The following is a 17,743-nucleotide window of genomic DNA, read 5'->3' as shown; positions in this document are numbered from 1 at the left end:
GGCACAGAAGATAATCAATATTCAGGAGGTCTAAAATCTTTCACAAAGCTCTGCTTCTCTATGCCATGACACTGAACATCACTAAAGCTCAAATGTCATTGAAAATAAAAGAAGGCTGCTAGAAACGGTTCACACTCCACACTAATCACCATACATTAGAAACACATGGGAAGACCGGGAAGATATTTAGCTTACACTGGGAGGTTCCACGCTGGATCATCTGGCCTTGCATCTCTGGACCTGTGGTGAGTTAGCATATCACTGTGAGAGGCATTGTGCAACAAGAGCATTCACCTCATGTCCAGGAAGCAAGAGAACAGAAGGGAGTGTCACACACCCCCTTTAAGAGCAGGCCTGGAGACTCAAGGCACTCCCACTGGGCTCCACTCTGAAAGAATTAATGTTTCCCAAGGAGGATTACCCTAGGGAACCCAGCCTTCAAAACATGGAGCTGTGGACTACATTCAAGAACCAAATGAAACCAAGTCCTCTTCAACTCAGAAACCCTCTGATATCCAAAATAAACATTTTTGGGGGTCAAAAGATGTGTCATTAGAGGCATCTGAAGAGTAAAGACTATTTTTGAGGAGACTATTTTTAAAGGGCTGTTGTAAGACTAAGTCCGTGATTGTGGGAAGGCTCTTAAGGCATTCCCTGTTCGGAATTTCCAAGACTTGTTTTCCTTAAAGTGTTCTCTAATCTTTAAGAAGTTTCTGACAGAACAATATCAGAGCCACAGTGTTTTAGATTTCTTGCAAGACTTTTCTTGGGAACACGTGAACAAATAAATATCTCTCCATGTCAGACAGGACACCAGCGACAGACCAAAGGAACAGCTCTACCTAGGTGTCACTTGGTGAACCAATGAGATTTATAGAATTATTTGCAGGTGCAGAAGAGAATAGGTTACTCAGTTGGCTACCTGAATCATGGAAGATCTTACTTCAGTAGGACCAACGACTTGCAAAAGGTATATCACTCTCTATTCTGTACAACTTGCAGGCAGATCCACCATCACTGAGATAAATGAACTGCTGCTAGACTTCCAGAAAGTGTCATCACTGAATGAGGCCCAAGAAGTTCAACATGCATCTCTCTGAGAAATTGCTAGCTCAAGTGAAAACCATATGCACGTCTTCCTCATAGATTAGGTAATAGCTTTAATTTGCACATAGAACCAGAAGCAAAAATCCAGATTAACTGTCTAAGTAAATGACTAAGGAGTTAGTAATTCTGCTTTTAATAGCAGCAGGTTGGCCATATCGGATGCTTACACTATATGATCTGGCATTTGGTACCTTGGCTACATCACTTGGTAAAACCAGTACATTAGCTTATGACAGGGCAACAGTGGTTTCTCAGTGAGCAGGTAAGAAAATCAAGGTCCAGAGGAATGGAACCTGCCCAAGATGACAGAGCAGCCCACAGTTTTGAGCCACACTACAATTTTAGAGCCCATTCTGATAGAGAAACAAGTAGCCAACACCATAGCTAGAACCATTAGCAACCCGTCATCCCTGGAAATATGGAGACTAAAAGCATTGTACTTAAAAGCAATGTCAGGATTCATCAGCTCTACAAAGCATCCTGAAAGCAGGAGGCTGAATCTCAAGGGAGAAAACACAGGCCAAAAAAGAGTTTTAAGAAAGATAAAAGAGTAATTATTCTCTTGGTCTTTCCCTGTAAGGACAATCATTATCATCTTATTAAGGTGTGAATGGGTGTCTGTCTTAGAAGTTCACCATAGAAAACCCTCTTATTGTTGTTAGTAGTGTGAGTAGTTCTGACTGTGAGTTGCATCATCCTTAATGGATTCTTCAGCTGTCTTTGCATAGCTCCTCTGAGGGGATTTCTTCCAGTGAGATATAGTTCAGAGTTTGGCAAGCTTTTTCTATAAAGGGACAGAAAGAAAATATGCTCAACTCTTCAGGCTGTACAGTCACCTTCACAACCTTCACAACTACTCAGTCCTGCCTGGTAACATTCACCACAGGCTTTGGGAATGAATGAGTATGGCTGTGTTCTAATAAACCTCTAAACAGCCAGTTGGCTCTTATAAACAGGAGTATCTATGGTGATTTGCGGGTCTAACTCATCTAATTTTGCTGGAGACTTCTCCAGGTTTAGCATAAAAATTCCTACATCCCATAAAACCTCATTCCAAAGCGTGCGCACACACGCACACGCGCGCGCGCGCGCGCGCACACACACACACACACACACACACACACACACACACACGCACACGCACACGCACGCACACAAACTGATGACATCTTCAGACTAGCTACAAACTGAGTATTGTCAAATCATTTGGCCATCTCAGGAGAAGAAAGCTGAGTTGTCCTTCTTGAACTAATTACTGTTCTCTGGTAGAGTGAGCCCCAGAGAGTCTGAGGGATTTCAGATGATAAACAAGAGCGGATCTTCAGGGACTACCACAATATAGATGTAAAGCAACTTCAAACACACTAATTGACTTCTCTTTGCAGTTCCCGGCAGTTTGTGTGGAATTTTACAGTCAGGTGTCCAGAACTGATGAAGCCACAACCATTGTGATTTCTCCATGCTGGCAAGACACCTGGACACACCATGATTGAAAAGAATAAGAAAAGTTCAGGATATTCACAGTAAGAAAAATGGCACTTTCCCTGGCTACCCTTGTGTCTTTCAAAAATCTCCAAGTACTTAGATTTGTGTTCCAATTTTCCAAATAATACCCAGTACTTCATACAATTGTGAGAATTGGAGGTGACATTCATTGTCTAACTGCCTTGTGTATTGAATATGACCTGATATAAATGCTTTGACTTGACATGATACCACATCCTTTCATCCTTTTGAAGCTCTGCATAACAGGGAAACCTAATCACTGAGTTGAGGAAAGTATTCCAATGACACATTTGGGTAGAGGATATAGCTTAGTAATGGAGACTTTATCAAGCATGTGAGTGACACCATGGATTCGATCTCAATACAAAAAAGAAAGAAAGAAAAGGTGGAGGAAGGGAGGAGGAGGACAATGAAAAAGGAGAAGAGGAGGAGGAGAAGTGGGGGGAGAAGGAGACAAGAGAAAAGTCAGAGACAGGTACCTTGATGTGAAAAGCTAAAGGGAGGGTTGGAAAGATGGCTTAGTAGTTAGAGTACATTGGGCTCTTACAGCAGAACCTGAATTAATTTCTCAGCACCCACAATGGGTGGCTCACAACTTCCTGTAACTCCAGCTCCAAGAGATTTGACACCCTCTTCTGTCTTCTGTAGGAACTGCACTCAAGTTTACATTACGTACATTTACACATAATTAAAAGAAAAGACTGAATAATGGTGACTTATTTAACCAAAGGAAGAAAGGAGGCATACATGAGACTAGAAGAAGAAAGCCTATATAAAGGGGATTAAGGGCCATAGAAACAGTCAAAGATGTTGTTAAATATATGCTCAATTTCTTCTCTTCTGAACTTTCTCTTTTTTTTGTTTGTTTGTTTTTGTTTTTTCGAGACAGGGTTTCTGTGTGTAGCTTTGTGCCTTTCCTGGAACTCGCTTTGGAGACTAGGTTGGCGTAAAACTCACAGAGATCCACCTGCCTCTGCCTCCCGAGTGCTGGGATTAAAGGCGTGCGCCACCACCGCCTGGCCTGATCTTTCTCTTTTTTTTTTTTTTTTGGTTTTTCGAGACAGGGTTTCTCTGTGTAGCTTTGCGCCTTTCCTGGAGCTCACTTGGTAGCCCAGGCTGGCCTCGAACTCACAGAGATCCGCCTGGCTCTGCCTCCCGAGTGCTGGGATTAAAGGCGTGCGCCACCAACGCCCGGCGATCTTTCTCTTTTAAGATATGTAATAATTTATTTTCAGTTATGCTGGCTGCACTGTAGAACACCAGAACTTCTTTCTCTTAATAAACAACATCATACTCACCAACCCTCTTCTAACATACACAATCTGTAAATTACTCTTTCAAAATAACTTTGTTTCAATGTTATACATTTTTTGTAAAGTATCCATCAATAGATTATTTCTATGTCTCACAAATGACCACTGTCCTTAGAACATTAAAAACAGACATGTCTATTATTGTATAGCCATCAGAGACGTGTTAGACACCTCATGAAACATTCATGTCATCCTAGGGACAGTTGGTCTCCCAGTGATTTCTACTTGATATACTTTATTGCAAAGCTGCTACTGATTTCTAAGGAGGTGTTTGGCTTAAAAACTAAACAATAAATCACATTGCCCATATGTATTAATTTCTGTTATTGGACACATTAGATAGAATTTATCTGGTAGTTATTATGCTAATTGGTAAGCATCGTGGATATATTTCATAATTTTTTAATACTGATACAACTATGAATATTTTTCAGATAGTTTTATTAAGTCTTTATTATGTAGCAGGTAGTCTGATAAAAAGTCCATACTAAATTTGTGACAGTCTAACAAACCTTTAAATATTTTATCTTACACATATGAGTGTGTGTCTGCGTGCATGTGCACGTCTGTGAACCACGTGTGTGCTTGATGCCTGTGATGGCCAGAAGAGGGTGCTGGATCTGCTGGAAAGGGGATTAGAAGATGTTTTGAGGTCCTACATGGGTTCTGGGAATTGAACCCAGGTCCTCTGGGTGAGCATTTAGTGTTCTTAACCGCTGAGCCATCTCTGCAGCACCCCTAAATGTTTTAAATCAAATGAATTGTCAGTGCAAAACCATTGACAGGCATTTTTTTTTTTTTGTAAAATCTGTTTTCTGAAAAATCTGTACTTTACAGCAGTAAAAATTATTGCCTCAAATTGAGACACAAAGGATAAGAAACACCAACTGAAAGTGTTCTAACAGTAATTCACACTTCGAACAGTGCATCCATTTCATATATGTTTGTTAACTTATTGCCTTTTTCACGTACAGCCACAAAGAACTGCAGTGTACAATTACAGAAATGGCATAGCCCACGAGAAGTGCTTCATATCTTGTGTTGTTTTTCCTTTCCATTCAGGTCGATATATTTTCTTTTTTCTTTGAGATGTCCTCCTTGGCCCATGCATTATTTAGAAGTGTCTTCTTGGTTTCTAAGTGTTTGCATTGGTTCCTGTTACCTTTCTGTTAATGAGTCCTAGTTTTATTTTGTTGTGGCCAGACAACACACTCTGTGTGACTCCAGTGCTTTCAGATCTGCTGCGGTTAATTTTACGGCTCAGAATATAATGTAGGCTTCACGAGCAACTAGAAAGGATGTGGAGGGCTAGAGATGTACCTCGATGGTAGAGGTCTCTCCTCGTGTGTCCTTGGGGCTAGAGCAGAGCACTGTGAGGGGTTGGGGCATTTTGATGTTGAGCGGAGTGTTCCACAGATATTACTTAGATACTCTTGGTGGATGGCACATTGAATTCTTCCACAGACTTGCCAATTTCCTGTCTTGTTATGTTTCTATTATTAACAGAGATGTGTTACAGTGTTCAGCTATCTATGTGACTTTCGTCTCCCCTGTGGTGTCCATGGCATTTGACATTACAAATGAAGGGTGTTTGTACTTGATACAGCCAGGTCATTTTGATTGCCTTAACCTTTTACCATAGTTTGAAGAGCCTTTTTGTCTGTCATCATTATTTACTCTGAAGTACATTTTGTCTTTTGTGAACATAGCTTTCCTATTTTTCTTGTCTACAGGGTGTCTTTAAGTCCTTTTACTTTTAGCAAGTCTGTGTTATTGTATTCAAATAAGTTTCTCACAGACATAATACCACTGTATAATATTTTATATATTTTCTGATCTTTGTCTTTCAGCTGGTTTATTTTGACTATTTACCTACACTTGAACCATTGACATAGCAGGGTTTATATCTACCATATTCATTTGATTATCTGATATCTGTTTTTCCTAATTTTGTCTTTGTTTTTTTAAAACTCAAAATGCATTCTTCTCTCATATAATATATCTCAAACACAGTTCCTTCTCTCTCCACTCTTTCCAGCTCCCCCTGCCCATATCCTCTTTTCTTTCTATATCTACTCCTCCTCCATTTCCTCTTCAGAAAAGAGTAGGCCTTTAAGAGACCTTGTCTATGTTTTCTTTGTTCTGTCTTCCTACATATCACTAAAACATTAGGATTTCATTTTTATTTACTTATACTCATCTTAGGATATCTCTTTATAGTGCTTTAATGGTACTTCTAGTTATATCATATTCAAAATTTATTTTTATAAATACCCACATATAAAATGAATTTATGCATATATGTACATGCATGTGATAAAATGTTTACGTGTAAATATAAACCTTATTATTGTCTAAAGACATGAAGTAAGAGATAGAATCCTTAACTCTATGTCCTTTTTCCTGCTTACATTATAATTTTCTTAATATTTCTTATATGTGTGGTGATTCATAAACATACAATTATAATACATCTGACTATACTATGATTATTGAATCCATTCTTTTGTCATCTCGACATCAGTTTTCTCACTGGGATGAGGTCATATCTAATTGTGGGTTTCGATGGATACCTATGTGAGCATTTCTCATGATCCTCATTGACTGCCAATATGCCTCTTTTGGAAAATTGTCTTTTCACACCCCTCACCCACTTTGAAATTTGATTATTTAGGAGTATATTTGCTGGTGAATTGACTGTTTCTTTTCATATTTGAATATTCACAACCCTTTATCAGATATATGGCTTAAAAATATTTTCTTCCAAGAGGCAGGTTGCCCTTTCAATTGGCTAATTGTTTACTTTCCCAAACTGACCCTTATAGATTGGTTTAATCATACTGGCTTATTCTGTGTTTAGCTAGCTGTGCCCTTGTTACTATCCACAAACGACTGTTTCCCAGATCAATGCTGTGGAACTCTTTCCTTGTTTGACTGTGTTGTTTCTTCCTAGGAACTATGTGTTAGGGTCTTCTATACGATCCTCTACGGTACTTCGAGTGCACGTTTTTCGTGTGTATCCGCTTTCCTTCTGCATGCAGAGTTCTGGTTTCCCAGCACTGGGTATGGAAGAGGTGATACTTCTCATTTCATCCTCTTGATGTCTGTGCCATAATTTAGTTGAACATCTAGCAATGGTTTTACTCCCCAGTTCCTATTGTGTTCTGCTAGTTGATGATGTGTGTGTGTTGGGTCTTCTCTTTTTCAGCCAGTAACAGACTGTTTTGATTGCTGTAGCTTTGCAACTGTTGTGGACTGCCTATGCAATACCCCGAAAGGCCTTTCCTTGAAGGCTTGGTTCCCCTGACAGTATCATTCAGAGGTGCAACACTGTGAAAGTAACTGGCCCTTGGGGGCATAGCTTCATACCCAGTGGATTAACCCATAGACATTGATGATTTGATGGCATTGTTGGAAGGCGGTAGCAAGTAGACGAGGCCTATTTCAATAAGTCAGTAGAAGCATGCCCCGGGAAGACACAGCTTGTCTCTAACCCTTACTCTCTCCCTCCTGTCCTTCATGAGACAGGTTATTCACTTACCATGATGTTCTGTTCCACCTTGCACAACAAGAGCCAAGTGGTTGAAATCTGTGACACCGTGAGCCAAGACAAATATTTCCTTCTTTGCCTCCTATGACTCATGTGTTTTGTCACTGGGATGAAAGGCTGAAATCACGGTGCATAATCCTTAAATCAGATTATATAGGACCTCTTTCTTTCAATCAAGATGTCTTTGCCTATTTGAAATCTTTTTAAGTTCTGCACCATTTTTACTTTGTGTATGTATAAATCAATATTAATTTTTAATGCCACATAATAAAAGGGATAGGAAAAATACATATATTCTACTATCCTGAAATTGACTATCACCCTTTTCTGTGGTTTATATCTTTAAAAAATATTCCTGGTGTGGAAAATGGAACCATAATTTGAACCAAACTGCCATGATTGATTGCTCAATTTCCAGAATTGGTTCCCTAGAGGGTAGACTCTAAAAATTAAACACAGGAAGCAGGGGTAGACAGATGAGCCATCTAACTAAATTTTTCAGATTGAGTTTTAGTGATTACATATTTCACTGCTCAGAATGGAGTCTTACGGGGGCCAAATGGCGAATGGAACATTGACATGGTACCTATGCAGCAGATTAAAAACTCCTTTCACATGGGTTTGCCAGTTGGTGAATCTACAACTATTAAGTGTATTCTCAATCCTAGAAGGTTGTGCCTTCCAGATTTTAACACAACAACTATAAATATAAAGATAAGCCTTTGCAAGCTGGGCAAAGTGTTGCCCATGTGGGATCACCACATCTGAGAGGCCGAGGATTATAAATCTGAGACCAGCCGGGATTACACAGTGTGACCTTGCCTGAGACAAAACAAAACAAAGCAGAATAGCCAATAAAATAGCAGAAAAGCCTGGTGTCACCTAAAATACTAAGGTGATAACACACATGAATTACACTTTCTATGAAGACATTTCTGAAACTGGTGGCACCACGAAAACCTTTGATAGAGGCAAAGGTTCTGATTTCTCTTTTGTCTTTACTTAATTCTCAAATCTGGCCAGGGGCAATTAATTTTGGACTGGGCATGAAAATGAAAATGAATTATCCCAACCTGAGCAGGTAATGACTCCAGTTGCATTTATTATTTAGGTGTGATCTATTTCCAGGAGGAAATCGATAGAAGTCCTCGTATTGATTCAGAGGAATGCAGTTAATTTCGGGTAGCTGAGGATCTAATGGTATGTCATAACAATCTCACCCTAGAATGATTTCAGCTGTTTCTTTCCACAGCATCATTTAGCCTACAGAGCTATGACTGTTTTCCCTACTCAGAAGACACAGCACACAGGTCTGATACACTGCTGATATCAGCTGTTAGAATATGAAAAGGAACCCTTTGGTCTTCGCAAAAATCCATGTATCGTGGAGCAGAAGGTACATTCTATGAAAATATAATGGCATCAAAGCTCATGGGAAAGACAGATTGGTGCATTTTCTCCAGAGTAAAAGACAAGTTACACTACCTTGTACTGTGTACTTTTATGAACATAACCTACAATTGGAAGCACACTAAAATTCATCAGGAATATATCCTCAATGGGGTGAAATACATGATCATGCTCTAAATATCAGAACCTATGAAGGTAACCGAAGTTGGAAAGGGGACCTTTTTAGGTGACAATAAGTTGAGGATCTTGAAAGAGATCATTCTGGACTTAGGGTAGACCACTTTAAATCTACAAGCACATGCCTGTATCATCAAAGGGGAAGTTACACACAGTTCCAGGGTGGAAGGTAGTATGGACAGTGATGCATTCACAAGCTGACTAATGCGAAAGATGCCCGGTGTCTTTTTTAGGCTCTCTATTGCTGTGACGAAACACCGTGACCATAAAATAAGTTGGGGAGGAAAGGGTTGATTCAGCTTATGCTGTGGATATCACTCTATATAAATAAAACACTGATGGCCAGTGACCAGGCAGGAAGTATAGGCAGGACAAAGAGAGAGGAGAATTGGGGAAACAGGAAGAAGGAGGAGGGAGACTGCAGCCACCGCCAGGAGAAGCAGCATGTAAAGATGCCGGTAAGCCACCAGCCACATGGCAAGGTATAGATTTATAAAAATGGGTTAATTTAAGATATAAGAACAGTTAGCAAGAAGCCTGCCACGGCCATACAGTTTGTGTGCAATATAAGTCTCTGTGTTTACTTGCTTGGGTCTGAGCGGCTGTGGGACTGGCGGGTGACAAAGATTTGTCCTGACTGTGGGCAAGGCAGAAAAACTCTAGCTACAAGCTTATACTTCCACATTGTTGTTCATCACTGAAGGAAGTCAGAAAGGAAATCAAACAGAGCAGAATCCTGGAAGGAGGAGCTGATGGAGCTGACGCAGAGGCCATTGAGGGGTGCTCCTTAATGACTTGTTTCCCATGGCTTGCTCAGCCTGCTTTCTTATAGAACCCAGGACCACCAGCCCAAGGATGGCACCACCCACCAAAGGCTGGGCCCTTCCCCATTGACCACTAATTGAGAAAATGTCTTACAGCTGGATCTCATGGAAGCATTTCCTCAACTGAGGCTCCTTCGTCTCTGATGACTCTAGATTGTGTCAAGTTGACACACAAAAATAATATAGCAGGTTCCCCCCCCCCCTTAAAAAGCTAGAAACAGAATATCGCTCTGACCCTCCTATGGGAACCATTTTTTCTAATTTGAAGTGTATAGCCTCCTGAATTGAGAGATAAAAATAATATCATTACCGTTTAAATCCACCAGCTTTGTGGTAATGTTATATAGTTGTTACAAGAGGTGGAAACAATAGTTCTGTTTGAATGAGCCTAGAAGAAAGAGGTCACTGTATATGGTCCTAATTCAAACAGATCCAATGAATTGTACACACTTGGGGAGGTCAAAATACTGTATTGAAACAATATGAACCCTATAAGAAATATGCAGACCTCTTGGATTTAGGGTAAAGCTTTGCACTTTTTGGCAATATGCTATTCTCCTTTGTAGAAAAGAGCGTTGGGGTTTCTATGTGGCCTCAATAAAAACTGAACATCTGTGCATGGAAACCAGGTGACCCTAGGCACTAAGCAACCTCTATGAACTCTGTGTCCCTTCCCCTTAGAACGTCAGCATGTGGATGTGGTAGAGATTTGGCCCAAGCTTGTGCCAAAGGCTTAGACAAATGTATAAACAGATGATTCACCTTCATGCTGGCTCCTGCCCTGCCAACAGCCACCCAACATCCCCATCCGTTAATACCTATGCCAGGGGCAGGTGACTTCTCCAAATGATAGGAACCTGGGAGTAAACACAAATTCAGTTCACTTTGGGAAGGCAGGAGGAAAATACCATTCTCACTGTTTCCTAAGCCACTGGGCAAAAGTAGTCCATGTAATTGCTCTTGTTTGTGGGCTGAATTGGAGTTGACGCTGCCCACATCACTCAGAAGGAAATCCAATCAAAGGCCAATGTGCAGAACCATCAGAGACTGTAAGTGCAAACACAATGAAGAAACAGGGGTGCTGTGGGATGGTCTGTATGTCAAATTGCTCTGATTGGTCAATAAATAAAACACTGATTGGCCAGTGGCCAGGCAGGAAGTAGGTGGGACAAGGAGAGAGGAGAATTCTGGGAAGCAGAAGGCTGAGGGGGAGAGACACTGCAGCCGCTGCCATGATCAGCAGCATGTGAAGACGCCGGTAAGCCACCAGCCACGTGGCAAGGTATAGATTTATGGAAATGGATTAATTTAAGCTATAAGAACAGTTAGCAAGAAGCCTGCCATGGCCATACAGTTTGTAAACAATATAAGTCTCTGTGTTTACTTGGTTGGGTCTGAGCGGCTGTGGGACTGGCGGGTGACAAAGATTTGTCCTGACTGTGGGCAAGGCAGGAAAACTCTAGCTACACAGGGGGGCCAAAGGAAGACAGATGGGAGGGGAGGCTTGAACGAAAAGAGTTCCAGAGAAGGAAAGAATGCAGATGATTCTGCTGCAGAATGCCTGGTCGTTTTCCTAGAGGAATTCTTGGCATCGACGTGACAGGAAGGTCTGTGCTTAATGAAAACCTTACTAATACAGAATTTCCTGAAGCTACCCAGGTTTTAGAAGTGGTGGTGGCCTTCTGGGGTGTGGCCTAAGACCAAGCTTGTAACTTTGAGTAACAGAACAACACAATGCTTACAATGGTACATGATAACAGCTCTCCAGCCAGAAAGGTGCCTATGAATTCCACTAATTTTGTTTCTGGGACCCCAGAGATTTGGAGAGCTTTTGCTATCCAGAGCTATCATATGCAGCTCTTTATGCCATAGGTTGTTCATATTGGGGTCCTGGAATTTCTTTTCCCCAAAATAATGATGACTGATGATGTCAGAAGCCTAAAACTTACATGTCTCTTACATGGGGCCACCACTGGCATGGACCAAAATCCACTACTTTCTGGTAGGATGAACTGAAACAGTTCTCTATAAAACTCTAGCTGGCTTCCCCATTTTCTCACAAGTTCCCCTTGGGGTTCATGCGTTCATCAATCTAGAGTCTCATTTGGGTGCAGTTGATCTGAGACACTTACAGTCTCCTCAATATATAAACTTTCAAGTCAAACTCAATACTGTTTAAACAGATCCAAACCTTTACTTAAGGAAAGATATCCTGATTCACGTTGCGAAGGTACTGATGATATGGCCAGCAAACACCTGGCTTTGTAGCCAAGTGTATATGTAGCCTTGATGATTCCTCCAACCCAGTGCAAGAAAAATGTCACAGGTGATTTGCTATTAAGATTACCAAAGAAAATTTGGTACATATACACAATGGAGTACTACTCAGCAGAGAAAAACAATGACAGCATGAAATTTGCAGGCAAATGAATGGAACTAGAAAATATCATCCTGAGTGAGGTAACCCAAACCCAGAAGGACAAACATTGTATGTACTCATTCATAAGTGGATTCTAGGTATAAAGCAAAGAACAATCAGACTGCAGCCCACAGAACCAGGGAGGCTATATAGCAGGGAGACCCTAGGATGACTGGCTTATAGTAAATTTTGATTTTACTCAGTTACTGGACAAGCCTCAGTGAAACATTTAACTATTAGGATAAGAAATTATACTGCATCAAACTGATAAGAGAAAACTAAATAAATAAATAAAACAAAAGCAAAAAAGATTGTCATAGAATGATTTTCTGATTTTCCCATTAGCAGCTATGGAAACCAGCCTGTTCTCACATCTGAAAATATTTCAGATATAAAAGAAAAGCAGATGTAACTTGTGTGCATTTCATTTACTAACGATTTTGTTAAAATCTTTAAATTGGTGTCTGTGCTTTGATGCTGGAATTTTCATATAAAAACAAACAAAACCTTCTACAGACGGGGGAGTAGGTGAGTTAAGTTACAAATATCCATTTCCTTGAAATACAGGAGGCCGGAAGTCCAAGGGCAGGTGGTTGCAAGTGTGGTTTCTCTGCAGTCCACTGTCTCCAGTTACAGTGGCTGCTTGCTGCATCCTCGTGTGGCCTTTCCTCTGTGTGTCCATGAACCCTGATGCCTCTGTGTGGGCCCAATATTCTCTTCACACTAAGACTCCATTTGGATCACACTGGGACCTATCCTAGCAGACTGGCTTTAACTTAGTCACCACTAAAAAGGACTTGTCTCCAAATGCAATCACATTATGACAGTATACATGTTAGATACTTCAAACTGTGAATTTGTGGGGAATAGAACTCAGCCCATAACAGTAGGATATACAATAAGAATTTAAAGTAGAAAATATTTCTTGCTTCAAATTGAATGGGAAATGCAAGGACGCAAGCACCACTCATATTTACATAGGCAAAACTGAAACTATAAGTCTAGGCTGTTCTGATTTTTTTCTTAAGTCACCTCTCTTTACAGAGACTTATCTCCATAGTAAACAGTCAGAGCTGCTTGTATGGGATTGAAGTACAGACTTGAACTACATAACAGAGGTACTTCTCACTTTCATGTGGAGATATATATATAAAACCACCAAGCAGATATTAGGAATGAGATAGCTAAGGAGGAGTAAAACTTTTCAGTTTGGTAAAGACAATTACTTGTAACCATATAAAAGGACTGATCTACCATAAAGCAATTACATTTGTGTTCCCATTCAATGTAACAATGTGATAGTCTATAAACAGTGTGAGAAAAGCAGTTAAAGAAAACTGAACTACTACACATGCAAAAACAGCAAAGACTGAAATACTAGTGAATGTTATAGCTCACCCAACAGTGAAATGCTCCAACCACTGGATGTCTATAGGGAGGAAACGTAGATCCCGAGTGAGCAGGAGAATCAGTCACAAACACTACCCACAGCCATGAGACCTCCTACAAAAAAGACACGTAGATCCGCTGCTCAGATTGCCTTCCTTATATGGAACTGTTTCAACCAGCTTTCCCATTTTGTCTCCTACTAACATCACATATGCATTGGTCCCTTGAGGTTTTGAGATCATTTTGCAGGTGTGTTGGGAGATTTTTGCTGGCTGGTCGAGGTCACAGGCTCCTCATAGCCTGGCAGCTTATTTCAATAGCTTGGAAACATGGAGCTCCCTTTCTCCTGCAGAACTTCCTACCTCTACTTGCCCTTATCTGAAGAATGTCCCTGGGCCTGAAGGACTGACCTTATCTAAAAGCTGTCTCTAAAACCAGATGCCTGATTCATCTTTAGCTTGGCCCTTAGCACAGATCCCTGCTAAGAAGACTTGTTACCACATACAAAACCTTGTAATAGGAGCATGCCACTTCATGCAAATTAGGGTTTGTCCCCAGGCTCCCCAATCCTTTATATTTCTTATGCTCTGAGATGAAATTGAGCTGATTCACTGAAGTCGCCATTCATGCTCACGGACCACGTATAAAGCTTTCTGTTGCCCCTTCTGCTCCTTTTCCCTCTTTGACTGATGGCTGACAGGGAAAGAGGACTTACCACACAGGTGGTGACTCATGAGAACAAGAGGAAGACAGAATTATAAAGAAGAACAGATCACAGCCAGAGGCCTTCGTGCTGAAGCTCAAACATCGGGAGATGTTATTGATGTCTGGGAACTATTTTCTGGTGTGTGAGGGTGAACTGGTGGTTGTTAGTTAGAAGGCTTTGTACTGAACTTTCTGTTCTCGTTTGTGAGGAAGAGCAACAGGAGTAGGAGTGGACACATGCCTTCACATTCCCAGTGACTCGTAGTCTTATGGGCTTCGGGAAACTCTTGCTCTGTGTGTCCCTGTGGAATCTTGTCCGACATGGGACAGCTTGTCTGGGATGTCTCCTCAAGAGTAATTAGGAAGGTACTTTCGCAAGCAATGGTGATTGTACAGTGAGGAGCGGATGGATGTTTGGTCAGTAAGGCACCCACAGCCAAGCCTTAGCATTTGGGGAGGATGAGATACCCTTAGTTTTCATTGGACATCAGCAGTGACACAGGCACCTGCCTTGTTAACCTGAGCACACAGCGGTGGCCCAACTTCGGTGCGTCCTGAAGTTGGAGCTTTCCGGCCTTCTGTGCGCCCAGTCTGCTTTGGCTGTCTGGTCTTCCGATCAACTCTGAGTTACACGTGTCTTTATAAATAAAGCCCATTTTGGCTGAGTTAGCTCACCTTTCTTTCTTGACTTGTAGCATAAAATTGTGATACTATATGTTTTTTCTCTCAAATTTCACTCCTACTTTTCCCAGGCTCCATTCTCCATCGGAGATGGGAAATCTTTCCACTCTTGGCCTTTGTGGAAGTTTCTAGACTAAGTGTTCTTCTCACACGTTTCTGTGTGTGTCGTGTCTGACTAACTAACCTCCTAGGCAGCACTTGCTTCTGGCTTCTGCCCTGGAGACTTCTGGGTTACCCTCTTCTTCCTCTCCGTCTTCCTCTCTGTCTTCTTCACTCTCCCTTATCTTTCCTGTTCACACTCTTCCCTGGGTCTCTGCTCTCTTTTTCATTAAATTATGTATCACTAGAGGCCTGTTCTCAAATACAGTAAGTCCCAAAGCTGGCCACTCTTCCCTTTGTAAAATTACTCTCAAATACACATGTCAAAAACTTATCATAGTAGACCTGTTAAATTATTTAACTGAGCAATGTTAAAAATAGTTAAAGGACTGTGTGATAAGTCTCTAAAATCTTTATCCAAATATGAATGTCTATAGGCAGTGAACAAACACTTCCTTCTTTGCGTGTCATGGAAGTAAGTGCTTGTAAGATTTTCTCTCCATCTTTGTGTATCTCCAACATTAGTAAGATCTCTCTAGATGTGATTTTTTTATTTATGTTGCTTGATATTTGTTGGCCTTCTGTGACTTGATAGTATATGAAAGCTTTCAACAGAAAATTATCAATCACTTTCTCTGCAGCTATTCTTTACTCTTTCTGACTTTCTTTTCTAACTAGGATTCAGGTCAAGAATATATTAGACACTTGCATACTATTCTTGTATTAGGATTCTTCAGAGAAAATGAGCCAGGATGAAGATAAGTAGATAGACAAATGATAGGTAAGTATCAGATAATAAGCACACACATATATATGCATGTACGTATGCATATATATATGAAAAAGAAACTATTAGAAGAATCTCACATTATCATGAAGGCTGAGAAGTCTCGCCACAAGCTATTGGTAAACAAGAAGACAGTATCTGACAGAACAGCTCAATTCAAGTCCAAATTTCTGAGAGTATGAAAAGCTGTACTATGGTTCTCAGTCCAACAATGAAGGCCGTTGAGTTCAGGAATTTTCTGGTCCATTCACAGAGATCAGTGTTTGAGTTCAGGTGCCCAAAAGAGGTGGAAAATGGTACCCCACTCTCCAAGAGAGCAAAGCAATGAGAAAAGAGGGAATGGAGAATATTTGGAATTTGTCTTTTGTTAATCTTGGTGTTCAGCTTTACTGGATGGATAAATTTCTATGAAGTTGATAAGAACACACTCAGGCTATGTCTGTGTATTTCGCCGTGTACCAATGAACTAATGGACAGAGCTCACCCCAAACAAAATATAGGAGTTTGGATAAATGAAAAGAACAAGTGGGGGCATCTGTATGTGCTTGTCTTAGTTACTTTTATATTGCTGTGACAGACACCATGACCAAGGCAACTTACAGAAGGAGTTTATTGAGACTTACAGTTTCAAAGGGTGAGTCTATGACTGTCATGCAAAAAGCATGGCAGCAGGCAGGCAGGCAGGCATGGTGCCAGAGCAGTAGCTGAGAGCTTACATGTTGGCCTGCAAATATAATATAAAGAGAGAGAGACTTGAAATGGTATGGGCTTCAGAAACCTCTAAACTCATTCCCAATAACACCCTCCAACAAGGTCACACCTCTAGAACCTTCCCAAATAGTTTTACTGATTGAGGATCAAGCAACCCAAATATATGAGCCCTTGGGGACCATTCTCATTTGCACCACTGCCTAGCTCCCATAGGCTTATTGCCATATCATAATGCAAAATGGATTTAGTCCAACTTCAAAAGTCCTCATAGTCCTTCACAGTCTCAATACAATTTAAAAGTTCAAAGTCTAAAATTTCTTCTGACACTTCTGGCAATCTCTTAACTGTAACCCTTTATAAAAACAAAATCTAAAAGATATACCTCCAACATACAATGGCATAGAATAAACCTTGTCATCCTAATAGGGAGGCACAGAGGCATCAGGAGGAAATTCTGAACCAAGCAAGACCAAAACCCAGAGGTCAAACTTAAAATCCTGTAACTCTATGTCTGATGCCAAAGGGCCTAGATAGCTCTTTCCTTCCAGCTTTGCCGACTGCAACACATTTCTCTCTCTTAGGCTGTTTCTACTCCCTGTATAAAACTCTTTCTGACAGACGCCCTATGGTGTATCATAGTTATACACAATGCCTGGTCTAACTTCTGCCTTAGTTACTTTTTTTATTGCTATGATAAAGACATAATGGCCAAGCAACTTATAGAAGAAAGAGTTTATTGGTGGCTTACAGTTTCAGAGGGTGGGTCCATGACCATCATGGGGTGGAGGGAGGCATGGCAGCAGGCAAGCAGGCATAGCACTGGAGCAGTAACAGAGAGCTTACATCTTGATCCACAAGCATGCAGCAGAAAGAGATATTGGGACTATGTGGGCTTTTGAAATCTCAAAGACCCAGTGATGCACTTCTTTATGTAAGGCCACACCTTCTAATTCTTCCCAAACAGTTCTACTAACTGGGAATCAAATATTCAACATATAAGCCTATGGGGGAGGTATTCTCATCCAAACTATCACAGTGCACCCCTTTTCCTGAGGAAGCTTTCTT

The 17,743-nt window shown here is 40.8% G+C and overlaps 1 protein-coding gene across 1 annotated transcript in view; it reads right to left on the bottom strand.

The window, feature by feature from the left end:
• Positions 1–13,803, bottom strand: part of Mctp2 (multiple C2 and transmembrane domain containing 2) — a 279,955-nt gene extending 266,152 nt beyond the window's left edge. The window contains exon 1 of the mRNA XM_037198675.1: positions 13,705–13,803. The gene's annotated coding sequence lies outside the window, so the exon portion shown is untranslated. The remainder of the gene's footprint in view (positions 1–13,704) is intronic.
• Positions 13,804–17,743: the final 3,940 nt, after the last annotated feature.

This window comes from Peromyscus leucopus, chromosome 1 (genome assembly GCF_004664715.2).
Source record: "Peromyscus leucopus breed LL Stock chromosome 1, UCI_PerLeu_2.1, whole genome shotgun sequence".
Classification (NCBI taxonomy): domain Eukaryota; kingdom Metazoa; phylum Chordata; class Mammalia; order Rodentia; family Cricetidae; genus Peromyscus; species Peromyscus leucopus.
The sequence above is the reverse complement of the archived record's forward strand: the minus strand, read 5'-3'. Positions and strand labels throughout refer to the sequence as shown.